The sequence below is a fragment of the Catharus ustulatus genome, chromosome 10 (genome assembly GCF_009819885.2).
Source record: "Catharus ustulatus isolate bCatUst1 chromosome 10, bCatUst1.pri.v2, whole genome shotgun sequence".
NCBI lineage: Eukaryota > Metazoa > Chordata > Aves > Passeriformes > Turdidae > Catharus > Catharus ustulatus.
The window spans coordinates 23,215,959-23,228,048 of NC_046230.1; the positions used below are offsets into that span (position 1 = coordinate 23,215,959).

At 43.2% G+C, this 12,090-nt stretch overlaps 1 protein-coding gene across 1 annotated transcript in view; it reads right to left on the reverse strand.

Annotated features, from left to right (window-relative positions):
- Positions 1 to 12,090, reverse strand: part of SERPINI1 (serpin family I member 1) — a 44,364-nt gene that overhangs the window by 21,785 nt on the left and 10,489 nt on the right. The window lies entirely within an intron of this gene.

Sequence of the window (12,090 nt, forward strand, 5' to 3'; positions counted from 1 at the left end):
GGGAGCAAACCCCCACTCAGAGAGCTCAGAGGACAAAGGTACTGTGCAGTGAGAAGGATCCAAGTGGGAACAAGGAAGGAAACTAAATTTAAAAAGGGTTAGCACCGATGCTTCTGACTAATCCATCCTCCAAGCTTTGCTGAAATGCTCTGGGGTAAGCAACAGTTCTCACTCTAGCCCAGTTTAGCTCATCACAACTACTGATAGTAGAATCCCAGCTCCTGGAGCAGGGAATGTGTAACTTCATCCTTCCATTTTTATTTTCCTTTAAACTCTGTGCTACCTTGGCATGCAACCCACTACTGCTGCAAGTCTTGGGTGAGAAACAGCAACCAGCAGAGCTCCCATTTCAATGCCTTCCTCTGCTGCTCTGTCTCCAAGACACAACAGTGCAAATCCTCCAGAAGCAGGGGGTTGGACAGGACAGGGCTCAGAGCTTTATCCACAAGTGTTTACAAGTTGTTGTGCCAGGCTGCAGGGCTCTCACCCAGCCCAGATTTGTGTGAATGCTGCTGCTCCACCGAATCAATTTGCACGCAGCCAGCCCAAGTGGCTCTCCTTATGCTTCCCAGCAATCCTGGGGCTGCACTACCAGGGGTTTTATAGACATGGCACAAAGTAAGCTTTATACAACATTGATATTCTGCATTTCATCTCCAAAGGCCTATGTAGCATTATCTAATTCACTCACACGGCACTGAATGATCCATAATTTAAGTGTTATTACTCGCATTTTATAGCTGGGAAAATACAAAGAACAACAGGGTACACACACGTGCCTTGGCAGCCACTGGTGCCAGCACTAGTTAAGATTCCTGCTGTCCCCCAGCCTCCAGCAGCCTTTTGTTCAGTGCTGAACTGAGAAAATTGAAGAGATGAGCCATGCAGCAATCCCACATGGTTCAGGGGAAAAGGAGAGCCTGGCCTCTCCCCTGCTCCCATCTCCTTTCCCATTATTCTTCCACATATATAAGAAATATTCTCCTTTCTAAATTTTCAATAAATTACCTATGGTGGCATCACTTCACTTCTGTGGGTTACTTGATCAATCTTCCTCTGATTGTTAGTAAAACAGCAAAAATCTCCACTGAAGGCTCTTACTCTATTTAGGAACAGCACAGATGAGTCCTAGAAGCCTGAAGCACCAGCTTTAATCCTGTGTGAATGTTCCAGAGCAGACAGAACTACCCAGCACTTCACTGCTGCCCAGTGCAAACCACCAGTCTGACCACCACTGCTTATTTCAGAAACACTGGGACACTATTTATAACCCCAAACATTATCAACACTCCACAAACTTCCCCAACAACTGCTTAAGAGTTCATTTTTTTAACCCACCCATTTATAAATTGCTGATATTAAAGGTATTAAGATTTCTGTTGTAGAAAATAACTGAGATGATGGGCATTGTAGATTGTTTTATTTCAAAGCCCTGGAGCATGCCTCTGCCAGGGTTACATAAGACTTCAGCCAGCAAATCACCATGATAGACTGAGCCCAGGTATTATTCTCTTATCCTAAAAGCTGCACAAGGCAAGAAAAGCTTAACAAACCTCACTTCACACAGGTCTACAGTGGCACCAAAAAGCTACTCAGGAAAGAGATAAACAGGAGTTCATCTTTCTTTTGTTGAGGATGAGCCCAAATTTGGGAGCTCTCCCACCCTAATCTATACAAACAAGTTGTGCAGCTCAGTGTGGATGCAATTATAGAGAGAGCTAAAAGCTTTCCACTCCTGGATCAAGAACAGCTTGAGCTCACTTGGAGACCTGATGTGGTTAAAACAGATGTGAAATAATCTGCAATTTCAAAAAAAGAGAAGTTCCCCAGCCTTGCAGTGGCAGAGGCAGCTGTTCAGCACTCCAGCACTGATCTCTGTCTCATGCACTACTGCCAGGCAGGCTTCAATAATTGCACTGGGGAAGGAGGGGAGAAATTTATACATCTTAATTGTGTGTTTAACATGCAGGCCAGACTGTCTGAAAGCTAATAAAATATTTGTTATTAGACAATGCTGGAACCCCAACATTATATACAAATCAAAAGCATATTTCTTTGTGACCACTCACCAAAAGCTCCTCATGTGGAATAATTAAATTGTATTACTTTTCATTATATAGTTGGACAGAAAATAGAGTAATTGCATAGATGGAGACAAAATTTATACTGAAATGCTCTTAAAAAGACAAAGTACCAAACTCACATTTTTAACTACAAGCCAAATCCCACTGATGGCAACACAAGAGCCTGAGCTGTGCAGAACAGAAGTTCCCAGCAGGAATGAATTAAAACCAAACAATTTAGATTTCCTCCCCTGCCCTTCCATGTCATTTCAGTCTAGAGAGGTTTTCTAATGAAGTTCACAATGAAGTTCCCCATACAGACACCAAGGGGAAAGGAACACAGGGAGGCAGGAATGAGCACATGTATACAGGCAGAGAATTTATCAGTTTGCTGGCAATGCTCTCTAAATGAAAATACAAAAATAAATGAGTCCAATGCAAGGGAAGATGCTTTAAAGCACACTAAAGACCTGGAGGGTGCTGGTCAGTGGGGAGGAGGCTGTAAAACACCACAGACACCTGATCAATCCTTGCCAGCCTGTGTGAAAATGGTCTCATCTCATCCATCTAACGGGAAATGTCCGTGGTAAATCCCTCAGCTCAATTCCTCTCACACTTGTGGTTCCTGCACACACTGCTCTGCTGACAAGTGGGAATCCAGCTCTTAATTATCATTCCAGCCAGAGCAGCTCCTGCTCCTCTGATCCTGCATCACTTCAGGCTGGATTACTTTGGGGTTTGAGCCTCCTCAGGCAGGAGGGCTGGGTCAGACCAAGACTGAGACTGATGCTGGTGCAGCACCTTGTCAGCATCTCTCTCCAGTCAGAGCCCAGGGCACCCTGGGCTGTCACTGCAGCAGCACTGAGAGCATCTTTAAATTACCTGGACCCTACTCACAAACACTCTTCAAGTGAAGGAAATGAAGCTGAACATTATGTAATGCACATCCAGGAACTGAAACAGTCCCTGGGAGTATCATCAAAATTTTACTCAGTCTTTTCTGTCTCCCTCAAATATTCCCAGTACAAGTCTGTCACTGCTGATTTACATCAATGCAATCTGGTTAAAATCCTGCAGCAGTGGGAAAGGAGTCAGCATCCCCACTGAACAATGTTTAAAAATCAAGAATCATCAGTTTCAAATGTTACTGTGCACATTTTGATTTCACTGGCTAAATATAAGAATAAAAAAAGCTGTTAAAAATGCTTTCACTCCTCAGTCCTACAGTTATTAAGGACAAAGGTATGAACTTCTCATTTGAGGGTGTGTAAGATTCTGAGTTTTGTCTGATTTCATCAATTGAAGCACGAACACCTCTCTCCTACCAGGCAATCAAGCAATCAGTGCAAATAAACTCTTTGCCACAGCCCCTTCTTGAAAAACAGTTGTGTATCACAAATCTTCACTTGCTCCAGAGGTTTGTCAGAGCGTATCAGTTTTGTTCTGGCTTGCAACTCTTCTCAGAGGAATAAAAGCAGTGATGGAACACTAAAACCAACAAGATTCCAGATATCCATCCTTCAGCAGGTTGAAGTGTTCCTTCAGCAGGTTGAAGTTATCCATTGAGGTCACACCTGGTGCAATTCCCAGGGAACTTTTTTTATTCAGCATTTCAGGAAACACCTGGCAGGATACCATCAGTCCCAAAATTCAGCCCATCATTTCCCCAGGTGGCCACAAGCAGCTCAGTGCTGCTGCCCCAGGGCCAGCCCAGATGTGCTCCTGTGCATGGGCACAAGGGACACCCATTCCTGTGATGTCTGAAGAAAAACATCCATCTGATAAATACAGGACTGCTTCTCCAGCTCCTGCCTCTCCCCAGCAGAAGGCTGGGATGACTAAGAGGAAGCAGAACAAATTCGCCCCCTCACACCCACAAACCCTGAACTATTCGGTTCCAGTAAAATGCAGAAGGGGCAGGAGCTCTCTGTAAGCAGAGATATTTTGAGATATCCTATCAACAAACTCCAACTGAGTTCACAGACATGAGGTACCACGAATTTTGAAACAGCGAGACCTGGACTCGGCGTAGGAAGGTGCCAAAAATTCAATTAAGGGTTGAATTCTAGTACCTTGTACTTGTCAGACTGGTTGAAAAAATGGGTTATAATTTCCTTTTCTTTTACACCTTTACAGAAGGTTTTACAAAGAAACTAATTTATGGCTTTAAAAACCTACAAAATAAAGCTGTGATACATTGCTTGGTTCCTCAGCACACAGACTAAACTAAGATTAGTTGCCTTCAAGATTACTCTTGGCTACCTGCAAGCTAAACACCAAAGGTGTGGGAAGTACAAATGAGAAAAACTGCTGATTCCTGATCAGTATGTTTAAAAAAAAAAAAAAAAAAGAAACAAAAAACCCTGGGAGGAAAACAAGTGTGGTAACAGCACTGATTACATTGTCTCCTGTAAAGAGCAGCTGCAGGAGCAGACAGGAGCCTGGCAGAACAATTTGATAAAGCAACAGAGGGATTTGCTCAGGGAACAAGACCTGCTGGCTCAGGGGAAAAACCCACTGAGGATGCAGGGAGGAACTGGGGGATCCTCCCTCCCCCCAAACCCAACCAGAACAGAATCATGCTTGTGGCAGGTGAATCATGCAAGGATGCAAGTTTGGTAAATATGACAATTGCTGCAGGCACCTTTACTCTGAACGATTTCTTCTTGGCAATCACATCCACCAATAAATATCAGAGAGAGGCACCACCCAAGCAATAAAACCAGTTTAGAAAATGAGCACTGCTCAGACAATGAGCCCAAGCTGCCCTGCACAGAGAGCCCCCAGAGCCCCACCAGCACAGGGATCAGGAGCACCGAGATGCTCAGCTGTTCCCCACACCAGGAATGGTTGTCATGGCTACCCTGAAGGATGTGCACAGGAGAGGAGGCTCCCACTGAAGGCCACGATTTGCTCCCAGCTAGTTCAGGCTTGCCTCAGGCCCTACAGCACCAGGGGAACGTGGCTGCTACCACAAACCTCTGTTTGCAAACCCTCCTGCTGCCCTGCAAGAACAGCATTTCCAGTCCTTCTGCTTTGTCCACCAATACAGCCTGTCTTTTTATTTGAAGAATGGGGCAAAAATTGCACCTCAAAAGCATTGTCACCTCCAGGAAAGCCCCACAGATGGAATGGGACACTGCCTCCCATCAGCTGCTCATTGTGTTCATCTCCCTCTCCCTCCCCAGCACTCAGCCCCTCTCTCCCTCCAGCTCAAACCTGAGCTGGCTCCACCTGAGAAATAATTTATTTTGCACAGCCAGGAAAACAGGCAGGTGAGAGCAAGCAAATCAAATACCAATCCCCACAGCAACAGATACACAATTCAGGAGGTGTTATTGCTTAGAACCAGCAGAATATAGCCAAGGAAATGGGAAAATAACTAAATATCCATTAAGTGCTTTAAGCTACAACTTGATAGATAACTGGCTACAGTGGACAGTGCAAGCAGTACATGAAGGGATCTACAAAGTGCTTTGGGTATTAGCAGTGCAGGCTCTGGAAGTGGTGACAAGCCTGGGAAATTCTGCATTTCTTGGGCAGCAGGCAGACACATCACTGCTCACTATGACATGTGTTGCATTTAGCCAGCAAGGCAGCTCCTTCATGTCAGGGGATGCACTTACATTGTCTGTGCTGCAAAAAATGTTTTTCCCTAAAAAATGTTTACCCTTAGCCTATGTGAGCATCTGACCTTGTCAAGCAGAGATTCTCCAGACACATGTGGAACCACTGAGCTCGTTGGGATCAGCTGTCTCAGTGCAATGACATCTATATCTCAATCTGCACAAACATTTATTAATAAATTAAAGGGTTTTATCACCATCTGTCAATTATGGTGTCATTGCCTTCTGGAGCAGGAAACCTTGATTTCATTAGAAAGCAGCATAAAAATGATATAGGAAATAGTGGGGCATTTAAATCTCCAGTAGAGTGACTAAGACAAGGAAGAGTCAGTCCATGGGAAGTGTTTCCATCACATAAAAACCTTGTTCTCCAACACACAGCCTAATCATGCCCTTCAGGATTCTTTATTTCTGTTTTCTAAATGACCCCGTGGCACCAGGAGCATTGAGAAAACCTGAAAGGCATATGGCACACAGAAAAATTTCATATTGACATTTTTTCCCATTGAATCTCAAATGTTTTTAAACTTTCATGGAGCTTGGCACTGAGTCACTAACCTGCTGAGGCAATTATGCAAGCCAAAGTTGTCTTAATTGCGCTTCCTCAAGCATATTCCCTCAGCTCTAATTAAAAAATAAAAAGAGATGCTGAGAAGCCATGTCCAAAATACTTAAATTTGAATAGCCTAAAGCAAACATCTAAATACATGTCTAGACAATTAAAAAAGGTGGTCTTGCTTCCAAATCCACTGCTCTAAGGCCTGCAACTGGGAGGACTCATGCCATTCCTCTGTTTGCTTCTCCTGTCTAGGAGAAACAAATTTTTAGAAATACTTTGGCAGAATGCCTTACTTTTGACAGCTCCAGTGTGCCCCACAAAGCAAGAGCTATAAATAAGAGAACACAAAACCCACAAGCTCTGTGAAAGAGAAGATTTGAAGGATTATGGAACTTGGGGATTCTAAAAGGTTCAGAAGCTGGGGGTGTGCCCGTGGCTCATCTGAGAAAGTCAACACAGTCTGACTGGGGAGAGCTTCAAGGTTTGAGGTGGAAATACTACACAGGATCTGCTTTGAGCAACCAAAAGAGGAGGGGTCTACCTGGCAGGTTGCACAGAAGCATCTCAGTTAGGCACACACTGCTTTGGGTGGTTTTCCCCATCCATTTCTGCCCCAGTGAGTCCTGCACAGCCCTGAGTGCTGTGGAAGGAGGGACAATGCCCAGACACAGGAGGGGAGGTTGGGTCTCAGAGGATCTCAAGAACCAATTCTGACACATTCTACCCCTGCAATGACTTTTCAGTGAAAAGGCCAATGCAAACATCTGGGGAAGACACCCCAAATGAGACAGCAGCATTCCTTCCTTCTCCCTCAGATTTCCTTAGGGCTATCTGGGAAAGGAAGGGTGAGATCTAATTCTGTAACAGTCTCTTCCCATCAGAAGCAGCAGAGATAGAACACTGCAATCAGTTATTTTAGACACAAGAACAACTCCTTGCCTGCTCTTGCACGTACCACAAATTTCCTTACTTACACCAAGTCCCATTTCTGTTATTTCCCTCAGCTGATCATCAGGCTCCCAGTAGCAAGCTCCCACTATAATTTAATTAAAAGGGCAGTAGCTAAGTTTCACCATATGCAGCTGCCAGATGCAATCAGTGCAGTTGGAGTCTAAAGGCGAGACTCCTGCATGTACTGGAGCGGAGTTTTATAAGTGATGAAAGCTGTCACTTATGTCACAGATATTGCTGTAATGCACCATGATATTACAGTTTCAGCAGCACCAAAATATATTAATAATACATCCTGTGGAAGCATTTACAGCAAGTGAGTTTGGAATACAGCGTTTCAAGCATTTTTCTTGCAACTCCCTATTTATACATTAAGTCACTTCAGATACATTACATTAGTCTGTGTACTTTGCCTGGCATTACACAAGCTCTCACAGCCAATTTTAAACCTTCCAAAGTAGGAGGACTAAAAGACACAACTAATTAAGGAGAAACAAAAACAGAACAGGAACCCTTCACGGCTTAGGGGTAGGAATAGGGAAAACTGCATGAGAAGTAGCAAGAAATTGTGCATCTCTGGAGGAGACTTTGCTGACTGTCTTTTAAAAGCCCATCAAGCAACTCAGGAAAGTTTTCAAGTAACCTTAACATAACACAATGAACAATGACAATCTTTAAATCATCCCAGAATAGCTAAATAGAAAAAGTATAGGGTGTGAAATACCATTTCAAAAGATCAAAGTAGAAGTTAATTCTTCCATACCTTATCCAGCTCCCTTCACAAGGACTTCAGAAGAGAAGAGATCAGGCTATGGTATAGCTATGTCAAGATGATGAAGAAAGTTAATTAAAATGCAACAGGATTTCAGAAGAGGAGTCTGTCAGAGCATGAACTGAAAGCAAGCATGACATACAAACCAGCTTGTTTTCCTACAAAATAATATTGGCTTCAGCCTTGCAATCAACACTGGGCTCCATTTACATTTAGGTAACGTCCCTCTCACCAGGAGAGTATTATTCACTTCTGGTAACACTTCTGAGATCAGAATTACTTTCTTACAGTACAGTAATAAGACAGAGATTACTTTAGAAAAAAAACCCCAAAACAATTAACCCCAGCATCCAAAGTAGATGCTATACCCTGATTAATTACCAGCAGCAATTCATCATTACCAGGACTGCTGCTTCTAATGCATGGACACCACTCCTCCAAAACTCCTCTGCTGCATGGAAAACTCTCTGGGCATGGTCAGGAACCAAGCAGGTTTAAAACCAGCTGAAAGAGCTGTCCTGGCAAGTGTGTGCAGCCTGACCAGCAGAGCCACAGCTGAGGCACTAAATGAAAAAAAGGTTTTAAAGGTGGTCTAGCACAAAGTCTACAGAGACAAAAGGGTGAGAAAGAGTCACTCAGAGGGGGTTCAGTTCTGATCCAGCAAAATGGAGTCACTGAGCAAGGACATTTCAGCAAAATCAGTAACTGAGGGAAAAATTTAGCATTAAGCCTCTCCACTTCAAATATTTCCCTAACATAGCAGAATAACATCTGTTACAAAGTACAGACTTTTGTTCTAAAAACTACAGAATAATCCTGATGCCAAATTCAGCCAGTAGCAGGGTTTTTTCACTCTGTATTATTTTTCACAGTGAAAAACCTCCAACAAGGCATTCCATAAGAACTTCTTTTTGATCTGAAGGATGTTGATCACTGATCTTCCCAAAGGAGTGAGAAGCATGGGAATTCCACATGGAGAACAAAATTAAACTCCTCTTTCCTCCTACCCTAAGGCCAGTTCTGACTCTTGCCTCTCAGGCCTCAGCATCACTGCTATTTACTTTGCTGGTATTTTTTTCATATATTTTGAAATATTTTCAGTTGTCTCTTATCTTCATGGTTTCTACAACTCCACAACTCTGGTTTCATATTGCTTGCACTTGATAGCAGTTCTGCAAATATCTAAAAAAAAGCAAGCAACCAGGACGTGTGCCCCATCACAGACAGGAGGAATGAATCACCCAGCATGGCACAATGGACAGAATTGCCACTAAAATCCTCACACTTTTATCTCCACATCATTTACATCCTTCCTCCCTCTTGTTTCTTCATAAGCATCCATGAACTTACCAACTCAAGAAAAAAACCCAAAAGCCAACAAATGGGATAGCAGTAGCATCATGCTGTTCCAACTGGGAGAGCATGAAAACAAGAACCAAGTTTGGTGCCCTGCATGTGTTTCTGAATTGTTCAGAGAGAATATCTGGAACAACAGCAGCTTTAAGGGATAAACTGGAAATTTAGAAATAGAAAGGCAGGGAGGAAAAACTACTTCCTGCTGTTCAGGCATCTTACCCACAACAGAAGATTCACAACAACCAAATAGTTTTTTCAGTGAGAGGCAAAAACAAACCTCATTTTACTGGGAGGAACAAAATATTGGCATTTTTGTTGTGATGGTTTCATTTATCCTGGCCTTGGAGGTTTGTAGCTATTGAAACATCACTCTTGGCTCACCATGGACAAAGCAGCTCAGTTCAGAGTCCAGCACTCAAGCTGTGCCTGGAAGGTGGAATCTGGCCTTGGAGCTCACTTGTGTGCTCACTGTTCAAGCCTCATTGGTTTGTGTTTATGGGAACTGACGCTGTTCCAAGTACCCACTCCATGATGAGCCATTTAAACACCACATGGAGGGAGCTGAATTTGTCTTAATCTTGCTTATTCTCCCACACAGAGGAGTTTGCATCACATTAGACCTGACTGTAAGTGCTGCAGCAATTCCCATGAACAAGAGCAATCACAGAGCACTGGAGGAGCAGGGCACTTGTGCTGTGCTCTGCTGGCTCCCAGCTACACACCCTCCCTGAGGCTCCAGACTCCAACTCATGCTGTGCTGTTCAGAGGATGGCTGGGTTATTTTTATTTTTTTTTGGTTGGGTGGTTTGGTTTTGGTTTTGTTTAAAACCTTTATGATTTGAAAACTATAGTACCTTAAAGGAAATGAATAATTTCCAACACCCAGAATGAAAACTGAAGGTTGAAACTTCATTGTCTCCCCTCCCCAAACCAAAGTGCCTCTTTCCAGCAAGTCTCACATGTTTTCTTATGGCAAGTTGCTCCCAGTTTTTGTATGATGAGCTATGATTCATGTGCATCTAGTATTTTCCACTGGTGGGTAACATACACACTTATTTAAAATTAGGTTAATCTTTTTAATTAGCGTGGCTTTCAAAACTAAGTAGGTTAACCTGAATTCTTGTGCCTATATATAAGATCCCAATTTTCAAGCTTGACACGGGTTATCTGATTTTTATGTCTAGATTAAGCTGTCAAATAGGCAAGGTGGACAGCTCAAATCGAGGAATTCAGACCCAGTTTGTGCCAAGCAGTTCCATCAATATAGTCACAGAAGAAAAATGTTTTAATTTTCAGTCAGTCTGTCTCATTAGGCAATGAGCAGGCAGAATGCCTTGCCTCACACAAACCTCCTGGAGCTGGTGCAGCTGGATGAGAAGCAGTGCCCAAATTACACCCATTTCTTTAGTTAGTCACCACAGGGCAGCTATTCCACTGGATCCACATACACCCCCAGGTGTAAATGGGCAACAGCTCATCTCTCACTGCTCTAAGACTTGGCTTTGCTAATCCTTGACTAACCAAGGCTCTGCTAAGCCTTGAGGCAGCACACAAACATCAGCTGTGCACCTTCTGGGCTGTGCAGCACAGCCAGCTCTGCCTCAAAGTTTATCACTGGGACACATGAGACACTAAAATTACAGCAGGGCATGACATCATCCACCTGAAGTTACTTTTAGGTTTACTTTGTTTTTGTTCAAATTCCATGGCAGAATATACAGAATTACACTACCTTGAAGTGAAGGACACAGAGATTTGCTGTTTGAAGCAGTGAAGTGCCTGTGTAGAGGTGACAGCATCTCCACTGGATCAAGTGTCCAAACCTGTCAGTGGATGAATTTCTGCACTTAAAGAGTAACCAGCTGAGACATCAGTGCTTGTTTCCATAAAAAAGGGAAGCCAACAGCAGCTATCCAGCCTTCACCAGGAGACATCCCTTTTCCAGCTCCCAAAGCCCACAGTAACCAAGGACACTAATAATGGAGCACTAGCTCACTACACTTTTCTCCCCAACGCTTGACTTTCAACAATCCAGTCTTCACCACACAGCTGCAATATCTGAGTGCTCACTGTGGCTCCCAAGCACAGAATCAGGGATGTCAGACATGGCCATGCCCAGGCAAGACTCAAGTTTATGTCTCTACAAAGCCAGAAATAATAGCCTAACACTTGTTTTCCCATGATTCAGAAGTTTTCAGGAATTGTTACAATGTACTAGGAGGAGCAATGAAAGGCCCAGTAAAATAATGGATTAAGAAAACTCTTAGTACAGCATGATTTGAAAACACACTTATCACAGCTGTAATTACAAGCCTGAATGGCCACAGCTGATCCCTAACCTCAAACACTTTTGCACTCCTATTCACTGAGTTTGCATTAGGGGAAAAAAAAAATCTTTACTAGGGCCTTATTAAACAAACATTTCCTTGTTCTCATTTTAAAGGTCCTACTTGTTTAACCTGTCTTATATAGAAAGAGTCAAACCATGACATTACAAAATTAGAGCTTAACTACCTCGAAGTCCTCAGGTTGTTCAGATTTTCAGAGCTCTTTTTGCTGAATTGTTTCAGGGAGAGAAATATTTACCTCCTATTTGACACTGGCAACTCCCCACTCACTCCCTCTAGGAACTGTTGGGATTACTTTATCCAGAAATCCAGACTAGAAAATTTCCCCTGTAATGTCCTGATCAAACTGGGGATTTTGTTGTATTTATTTGGTTTATGATAGTGTCAAAGAGGTCACAGTGGTTACTGTGGTAAA